Source organism: Adiantum capillus-veneris, chromosome 9, assembly GCF_014529385.1.
Source record: "Adiantum capillus-veneris isolate H3 chromosome 9, ASM1452938v2, whole genome shotgun sequence".
In the NCBI taxonomy this organism is placed as follows: Eukaryota; Viridiplantae; Streptophyta; class Polypodiopsida; order Polypodiales; family Pteridaceae; genus Adiantum; species Adiantum capillus-veneris.
The window spans coordinates 137,005,304-137,015,864 of record NC_140939.1 but is presented as its reverse complement, the minus strand read 5'-3'; positions in this window follow the sequence as shown (position 1 = coordinate 137,015,864).

The window sequence follows — 10,561 nt, the reverse complement described above, 5'->3', positions numbered from 1 at the left end:
ATATGACTCATTGGGAATGTTCTACCAGTGGTTGCTATGCTCCCCTTCAGATATCATATATGGTATGGTTTGGTCCATAGATCTGGGAGATTTGGTTAGTTTTCCCCTCCATTCTTTCTCGGGAAGGTTCTGCTAACCTAGGGGTTTTTTGAGTTACAGACTCGTTGGTAAGTTAGGAATGTATCCCTCATGTCTCGTGTGAGATTGTGTAGCATAGAGGCCGGTAGAAGTAGGAAAAAGCGCACAAAAAACTAGCTTCGAGAGCTCTCTCCAAGAAGGTCAAAGTAGAAATGAGACTAGTTTTGGTATACCTGAGCTATAAATAGCTGGGATTCCCGATTCATTTTCTCTCAAACTCCCCGGCTAGTCCTACTAGACTGCGTAGTACACCTTCCTTTCAAAAATTTCATTATTTGGATTTAAATCACTCCTTTTTTGAAAGATTCACCAAATTAGGCATTACCGGCTCAATTTAGGCTTTCCATCACTATTGTCGATATCGAACAAGATTTGACATGCTCGTCTGTCTTTCCTTCCTAACCATTAGGGTATCTAAATTCCACACATTAACAAACAAGCACTTCAAAACACTGCCCTTTTTCTAATCTATTTCAGATATCTGGTTCTGCATTGAGAATGCCTCCCCCCCTCCTTGCTCGAGTCCTCCACAACATCGGTGTGTAGTTCGGGTTGTGTAGTGCATGGGTAGTTAAGTCGTGTCCATGCATAGTGGAGGTTGGATCTACCATGCTATTGAGGTCAATGCAAGTTAAACACTATGCGGTGCAAGAGGTGGCTCTTGACCAGTAAGCCCAAGGTTTGTCAATGTGACAAAGCATTCTGTTGGTTGACTCTCTTGAAGTAATTGTGCTCATTCCTTGATAGTTCTTCGTGTACAAAAGTCACTGATTGTGGAATCATTGGGCAATGTAGGTGGTTTTGATGGGGAAGGCTAAAGCTTTGGTACCCATTTGTAGTTCACTTTGCTTGGTGCTGCCTTGGGTTGCCATTTGTACATTCTCTTTGGTTTAGACTTGGCTTTAGGCTTTTGCTTCGGTTTCCATATACATTTAGTTGGCTATGACTTTGGTGTCCTTTGTTGCAGTTGATGTATGCTTGTACAAAATGCTTTTCGAGAGCCCAATTTAAGTGTACACAAAAATCCATGTCTGTAAATCTTAATGAGTGATGTGATGTGCGATGAGAGAAAACACATAAGAGTTGTTTTCAAAATACAAAAATAATTCCACGGATGCATCCATAACATCCAAAAACCTTAGGATAGCTCTTTAAAATGCTGAAATCTGACGTCTCTAGCTCAAGATATAGCATTTTTAAGCCTAGGGCCTCATGAGGTCAGTACCAAGGGAATAGAGGCCCTTGAGGCCCCCTATCCTTAGAGTTTTAAAGAGCTATCCTTAGATTTTTGGACGATCCGGATACATCTGTGGTCTTAAAAAATGCTATATCTTAATCTTAGGGTCTCATGAGGTCAAAACCAAGAAAATAAAGGTCCCAGAGACCCCTCAAGGGCCTCTATCCGCTTGGTTCTGACTCCTTCATAGTCTTAAATAGTACCTATCAATCACTATTAAGTACGATCTATTCGAATTTGCGAGTACTTCATAAAAAGGTGATTGATACTTGTGCAAGATGCACAAGTACAAGTACTTTACTTTATAGGATAGCAGCAGCGGGTCATAAAAAGGCGTTCGGCGCTTGTGCAAGATGTCATTATCAAGCGCCTTACTTTTTTGATGATAGTGACAATTTCACCGAAATGGTTTTCATGGACATTTTCGAAATGAGAAAAAAGGTTTTTTCAACGTAAGGTTAGCCTTCTTCCTATTAGCTAAGGAGCATTCTCTCACTAGAGATAAAAGGACCGAAAATGAGTCCATTTCTTTCCTAATGTGGGAAATTGATGCAAGTAAAGTTCACAACTTTATCGGTATCCCTTTGCTTTGTATTACCCCTATTTAGACCTTTAGTGTTGCTTATTTTGATCTTTGGGTTTTACACACTATCGGATTCCCTTTGCTTTGTACTACTTTTGAATGAAGTCACTGGAAGTTCCAAATGCTGCTCTGGTTAGGGGGTTAGCTTCATGTTCCCTTCCCAGCCCTAGTCCATAGTGCTTTTTGGAAGTAAGACCATTTTAGCCTTGGTTAAATAAAAAATGATCCTTTGCAGACTGAAAGTACTAGATCACTTGGTTTTAATGATTTTAAGATCCATTTTGTGCCTAGCTTGCATGGTCAGTTATGCCTTTGCCTCCTCCGGTCAGTGTTCTACTTCTGTCCTGTTGTTGTCATCAAGGTACATGGATCGCGATCCATGTTGGAACATGTTTTGCAATTCCAAAGAGTAGAGTTTTCTCCTAGGCTTATGTGGAACTCATTGCCCAAATTTTATTTTTTTTAGGGTTTTGGAAACATGGATTGTGATCCATGTTCCAACTCCTTTTGCAACTGTTTTAGCATGGGGTAATTCTTCCAGTTGCCAGGGCTCTACTGATGAGAGGGTTTTGGGTTTTGCCAAGTTTTAGACTCCCCAATTGGCTCTGACAACTTGCAAAATTTCTGTCTTGATTTTGATCTCATCTGTTGTTTTGGTGTTGTTATGAAACCTATTACATAAATGCTCCACAACATCCCTAGATCAACTCGACCTATTGTCCCATCAACAGAAGGCAATCCTGGGATAGCTTCTATTCTTGTCAAAGCACGACATCAACTATTCTCAACTACCCAAATCCAGGCAATAACCTTCTCCCCTCAGAGAATTATATGATTTTCACACTCAAAGGAGTCATCAACATGATGAAGGAAGTGTCAGATCTTGCATGCCAGATACTTGTAAAGATTGTAAAAATGCTAATCACGTGCATAACGGCTTTCAATGATATTGAAGCAGCGGAGCATCCCTGGCAGGTATTTGTGGAAGGAACTAGAGGATTATGCTCGAATATGGAAACTGAAGTTCCCAGCAAAATCATCATCATGGGATTATATGCAAGAGTCATGTTTTTTCCCTCACACTACATGAAAACCTTCGAGGAGGCATTCATGACAGGATTCTTTGAAATTGACTCCTCCATATTTAATCCCATGACCAAGGATTTACCGGCTCGGCATATCGCATATCAGAGCACTCTCAACAATAAGCCATTTAGAGAGCTGGAAACAAGGATGGAGATTGAAGCATGGCAGAGAAATTTAGACGACTCACAGGGACGCTGCAAAAAAGACCGATAAACTACTAAGGCAACAGTCAAATACAATTTCATGAGGACGTGCAATGAATAGGAAGGGGGGAATGTTTGGTGGATACAGCGGACCATCACCTAAAATCCCGGATACACACCAAATTGTTTTGTATTCAATCCTTTCTCCCAAAAGAAGCCTTGTAATTTTGTTATTGATGATTCTCAAATTGTAATTTAGCTTGTAATTCTCTATTACCCACTAAGAACCTACAAACCTTGTAAAGTGGCCAATGGCCATGGGAAAGGGTCCCAAGCTTTTAAGTCAAAACCCTTAGTTTGGAAAGACACATTATCATTATCTTTGGGAATTATTGGACATTGACTTAGAGTTGTACTTCTGCTACAAGTTGTAATCAACCTTTCTCCTTGTCTGGAAATCAAAATTCAATTTTGAATAGCACATTGTGTTTCTCGTCTCTTGCTCTTTAATCTAAGTGTAATCATTCTCAATTTTTTTGTGGTTCACGACGTCTTATTTGTGAGCTAAATGCGTTGATTTGAGGTCTTAAATGGTTATTTTTTTATGTTTTGACCTTGGAAGAGTGTTTCTAAGCCTGAAGGGAACCTTTCTATGTAGTTCTGTTTCAGTTTTCTATACATTTTTTGAGATAAATTGTGATTTTTGTACCTTCCCAAATGACTACAGAACTTGGTAGGATTATGCCCTTAGGTGTTGTAACAACTCTCCTTAAGTTTTGTTGTATTCCGAATTCGTTTGGATGCCAAAAAGGCGTGATGACCTAGAGCAGTGAGACTAGACATAGGCTGATTTTTTGACTAGGAAGTGATTGATTTGCTATTGTAGATGCATGAATAGTTCTTTAGGTTCAATTCTTTGAGATTGACAATCTCATTGAGTCTTCGTGCCCCATCCCGAGTTGCTTCCTTGCGTATTGACATTATGTTAGTACCGAATAGCTATGCTGCAAACGTTCGTCGCGACGACCTGCTAACAAGAATCAATGCATGAGCCTATGCATCTTTAACATCCCAAGAAGCTTGCAAAACAGATCTAACAGCAGCAATCCTTGTAGGAAGACCTGCAACATTCTCAACATCGCATGTATCCTCATAACTAGGATGTATATCAATGCCCTGCAATATGTTCCAAACACCCTTTGATACAAGAACATGTTGCATCATATAAGCCCACATAGGGTAATTGTCCCCATCCAATATGTCCTCAATAGCAAGCATCTTGAATACATCCGTGTTGTTGTCAGCCATGGTAAATGATGCACTTGATGTGAAAACTGCCCAAAAAGAGGAGAAAGAAAGCGGGAACAACACGTGCTATATAGCACAAACCATAGAAGACTGTAAGGGACCTATTATGCAAAAAACGGCACTGACAAAATTTTTGCACAAAATGAAGAAATTTCCTATGCAGTACTGCTTGTAGTGGAAACGGAGGCCGAGATGAGCCCTAATAAAAAATCTAAGCAGACTATGCTCTATGAGCTCTCCCAAAATATTTGTCGACCTGGAAACACTCGTCAAAGCTCATTGAAATCGGAGAAAATGAGTAGGCGTGTGTTGGAGCTGCTGGCGACTAAGCCCGGGAGGACGCAACCTGCTCTAATACCATCTATTGGAATTAGGGTTGCAAAAAAACACACACAACTTGGATAAGACGAAGGAAGCTCAAGGCACACAACAAAGAGTGTATTATTTAATGTGAAATGGAAAGATTGATATCTCTAGAGTATGATGGGTGTATATACAATGCACGCGGGAAAAAACCTCCTAGTGAGGGAAAAAATACCCCGGCGGTCCTAAGTGTGGTCACACACATCACTACCACATGTATATGGTAACGAGAGAGAGAGAGAGAGAGAGAGAGAGAGAGAGAGAGAGAGAGAGAGAGACGACACACAGCTTAGAGACAAGGACGTATGCTTGATTATCCAAAAACTTAAAAGGTTCTCACAAAAAATAGTTCTTATACATTAGCCAAGGGTTAAGTATGATAAATTGTCTCAAATTTGGGGTAGAATGGGACTAGATATTGTTTTTGGATAATAATCACTCACAATCTCGAAGCTCATTCCCTTGACTATTGATTATACATCTATGTAAGAATAACAAAAATTACAATTACATTATTTGAAAAATTGACGGGTTTTCCATTAAGAAATGAGATGAAATTACAATTTTTGGGCTCAAAAAATAGTAGCTTAGTTAGCGTGGTTCTAACATAAATATTTACAAACCAATATTGTAACAATTCTTGTAGCAATGTCAAAAAAGTACTAGTAAATTTTGGAGATGTGTTGATTTTTTTCCATGTAGTCATGTTCATAATTTAGATCTTATAAAGACTAGTACGTAGTCCGTCCTTTGCACAACGGAGAGAAGCATTAATCGACGTGTTTATGTTATTCATGTGTTTGTTTTTCATATAATCATGTTCATAATCAATATAGTCATGTTTGTTTTCCATAAATGCATCCCTTGGGCATCATGGGGCATTGTAGGTCAATAGATCATCCTCCAAATGGCACTTTAGTGTTAGCTTCCAATCAACATGGACTGTGATGCTTGGTTGGAGTTGATCTTGGTAAAATTTCAGTAGTGAAATATTTTTCTTACACTGGTTATCTTTCGTGTTGCTAGCCTATGCATGAGTACAATCAATTACTAGGGTTAGTTGATTCTATTTAGCAATATGGGTCTTTTGAGTAAGCATGACCACTTTTGATAGGTGTACAAATCCAATGGATTGATCATCATTAAGGCTTCAATTAATTTTAGAGCTTTCTTTGCCACTTGCCCACCGCTTAGTGATTTCTTCTTTTATTTTTTTCTTCACACTATCTACATTGACCGCCGTTATTTGTTCATCATACATGCTAGAGTAGAAAAATTTCAAAATATGTATGCTAATTTACTCAATTGGCTTAAGGCCACTCAACCAACCTTCTTCCTCTCTTGTGTCTTTCTATTTTTTGGAAAACGTAAGCTATTCGTCAAATTCTTGGTTGGGAATTCTGTTATTGTCGTAATAATTAGAACTATTTAGTGAGTTTAGTGTTAGGAAATAAGACGTAGCTAAATAGATAATTGAGTAGATTACTTAATGGAGAGAGACAGATTTACATACACAAGATTATAGAGTAGAGAGAGAGAGAGAGAGTACACACGATATACGTGGTTCACCCAATGTGGGCTACGTCCACGGGAAAGCAGCCACTCAATGGCTTTAGTACTTCAAAACAAGAAGTAATTTACAAAGGGATTATACCCTTAATGGAGCTCCCATCTTGCTTCACTCTCACCACCTCACACTCACCTTGTTGCATCAACTTCACACTATGAAACGTGTGTAGAAATGGCTTCCTTTTATAGGCCAAAATGGCTGCCCTCTCTTATGAGAGACATCCATGTGTAGCCGCCCTTGTGCGAATAAGTCCAAATCGGACCCTCCAATCCGCCCATGTGTGGCCGCCCTTGAGAAGACAAGTCCGCTTTTGAATTCGGCCACCGGCCACCGGCCATTGACTTCCGACCACCGGCCACCGGCCATTGACTTCCGACCACCGGCCATCGGCCATTGACTACTGGCCACCGGCCAACCGACCGGTTGTTTTCCGACCACTTTCCAGCCGCCGTCCGGCCATAATATTCCGGCGAAAAAAAGTCTCGGGGGCCTCCGCCCCCGAGACCTTTAAAGTTGCCCCTGATTCTTGTCCGTGAAAATTTTGGTTTCCGGTGAGTGATTTTCCTTCACGCACAATGGCTTCTCCTCATAATGGGGGCCTTACAAATGTGCGCTTTTACCACAAAAAATTACAAGGGTAAATCAGGCTCCATACTTAACATTTAGGATTATTTAGCAACACTACTAATATTTAGTGAGTTTAAGATTATTTAACAACAATAATATTTGTGTGATTAAAAGCTGCATAAACTTGCAAAACAATTAGTAGACCAATCACCATGCACACATGCACCGGTGTCGGGGGATATGTGTTCGAAACGTGAGCCGGGCAGATGCCCTGGTCTCTTGCTGTGTGAGGTGTGAAAGAGAGAGAATGAGAACAACAGACGCAAGTGAATCTAGCAATCACCGTACCCTTCAATTAATCAAGTCAAGCTTTAAGTACAACTTAATCGGTAGCCAAGGTGGGTTGTTACCAGCACCGACACTTGGATCAATTGATAAATAAGAGTTTAAGCTCCCTTTATAGATTAACCGGTCCGTTAACGGCACCAGCCTCAATAAAACGATTAATTAAGCTTCAAACTAATGACGTTGATGATAATTCTCTCTTTTTATTTCATCTGCTTCAGCTGCCCTTTGATTCTGCAAGCTTCAATTTTGTTCACTACCTCAATTTTCATGATCCCTGCTCTATTTGCTTTGCACTGCCTTAATTGTCGTTTATAAATTTTTACCAATCTCTAGCTGATGACGGTGATGGAAATTTTTCTCTGCCGCTTTATCTGCCTCAACTGCCCCGTGGATTCTACAAGCTTCAATTCTCCTTTCCCTACCGAGCTCCAACTCGTTACCTTGCTGAGCTCCAACTCTTCTTTCTTGAGTACCTTATCTTGCCGAGCTCCTCGCCAAGCCTTGCTCTGCCTTCTTTGCCAAGCCGACTCCTCCTTGTTCGAGCTTCCCCCTTTCAAGAGAACCTTCAAGTCTCCTCCTCGAGATCGAGATAGAGAGAGAGAGAGAGAGATTTTCATATGATTTGCTCCTAGCCGAGGATGAGAGAGAGCGAGCGAGAGCCTGATAGCTTTTCTTCCCTTTGCTTACCCTTCTTCTTCTCCCCTTGCTTTGATTGGAGAGAGAGAGAGAGAGAGAGTCTCCTTTGCTTGCTTGCCGAGAACGAGAGCGAGAGAGAGAGAGCGCCCTTCTATGCCTTGCTGTTCTCCACCTCGTCTTGCCCTCCTCTCATTATCCTCCTGATTTCACACAATAACCTTCTCTTTGCATGCCTTAAAGCCTATATTAGTAGCCTTGTTGCCTCCCTTAGCAACAACGGCGCCGTCATTGCTAGGGAGCGCAAAAACATTCTCTAGATGACATGGTAGCTGCGGTGTCAAACAAGTAGCGCTAAATTCCTTGGCACAGGTTCCGAAAGGGAGCGCCATGGCGAGAGCTGCAACTTTGTCTTCATGCCCGACACTACTCGAAGCCTCAGCAGGCTGGTGCGAGCTCGTTTTCCCCTGCCCGCTGCCTGCACTCTTTGATCCTCCTTCTCCTTGTTTGCTTTTACACTAAAAACCCCTTGATTTTCAAAGTGGGCGGCCAATATTATTTGGCTTTTGGGCAGCCCTTTTGTTCCATAGATTGGGCGGCCACTTACTAAGGGCATCACATTTGGGCATACATGCCGGCCATGCAATGCTTTGCAACAAGTAAAAGGCATCATATTTGGTACACATGCCGGCCAAGGCAATGCCAAGCACGACATTTTTCTCCAGCAAGCCGCAACCATGTTGGCATTTCCCTGCAATCATGGCATTCTTAGAAGAGACGACATTCCGAACACGAGACTCCTCAAAGAAATTACTGCTCATGCATTCCAAAACCTGGACGAAAGACAAAAACTCGCAGTTGAGACACCAACCGGGCCGACCGGACCGGTACGGAACCGGCCCCCGGTGAATCTTTAACGGCCAATATCTTGGCGATCGAAACTCTAATCACTGATCTAAAAGACCAACACGCTCCACAAAGTGAGCACCTCAAGCCCATTCATTCACTTCATTTCTGTCCCCTCAACTGCAGTTGCCTAATCCTCTACGGATCTGAAGTCGACTTAAACTTCAAACTACCATAACTTTTTCTCCATAGCTCTAATCGACGAGCCGTAAAGATAGGCTGGTAGATCACCCCAAGCACTGCAATTTTAGATCATGATATCCCATCTATGCTCACTTCAAGCATAGTCTTTTTTAGCATCATTAAGGCATGTTTTGGCCCTTTTAGCCGCATTTGACATACATTTAGCATTAAAATTGGCCTGTTACCAAGCCCTAAACACTATTCATTAATCAAATAAGCTTCAAACAAGCTTGACATGCATTTTTTTAGTATCTTTCTTAGCATAGGAGAGGAGCTACACGACACCGGGCGAGAGAGAGAGAGAGAGAGAGAGAGAGAGAGAGAGAGAGAGAGAGAGAGAGAGAGAGAGGACTTGTCATAAATAGAGGGCCGAATTTGTGGAGAATCTAGACTTGGGAAAGGAGACCCAATTTGTCGGTGAAATGAAGAAGGGGGGTGGATGTGGGGTTACAATGGGTTTAGAACACTAGTATGTAACCCATCCTTTGGATGTAAAAGAGAAGCATTAATAGAAGCGTTCAAAATTCTCTTGTAGTTGTTCCAATACAAAGGATACCCATTTTAAGTGTACATTGAGCAATGCAAAAGAAAAGTTTAAGTGCATTGTATATACAATACTATGAACCCCAATTTTGTCTACGTCTCCTCCATTGTGTTTATCAATAAGTTGAACACACATACCCAAAGTTAATGTAAGATGATTCTTGCCCTTATAAAATGGGCTTCTTACCTTCATAGGCAACCAGAGGAAGAGCAGAAGATGCACTACAAGGAGATGAAGATCATGAGGAGGTAGAAGGGATGATGAGAATGAGATGGAGAGAGAACCTACTTTTCTTCAAGACAAAAACACCAGATACGCACCTAGGTCCTCACACCATATTGAAAGACGAATGCATGATTTGAAGAAAGGGAACGAGAAGAGTGGGACTGTGGGAATGACCTTGACAACTCCTCCCATATAATCAGTGCATGATATAAAGAGCTTGTAACGTAAGGCCATCGTATGTACGTGTGAGAGAGATTCTAAGAGAGAGAGAGAGAGAGAGAGAGAGAGAGAGAGAGAGAGAGGGGGGGGGGGGGGGGGGAGGGAGGGAGAGTATGCTTTGCATGTTCTTACTTTGCATTGGTGCTCTTGTAAAGGGGTGGATGTACAAATAGGTATGATGCTAGTAAAATATTCTATTTAATCTGGGAGCAAACTTTAGAAGGAGATTTGAAAATGAGCTTTTTTTGAAGTGAGTTTTTTTGGGGAGAACATGCCACATGGCATACAAAAAAAAGTTACAGCTCGCTCAAAACCTGCACTCCCTCTTGATGTGTGTGAAACCATCCTTACATAGGCCATTGTGACTTGTACCTTGCTATCCTAGTATTGGACAATGCGATCAATGTCTACGGTAACTAAGTACTTGCCACTTCAATATCCATATCTGATAAGTGATTAAAGGCCTTTGTTTCCATTGAAGTGGAGGTCATTCCTTTGCCATTGATGC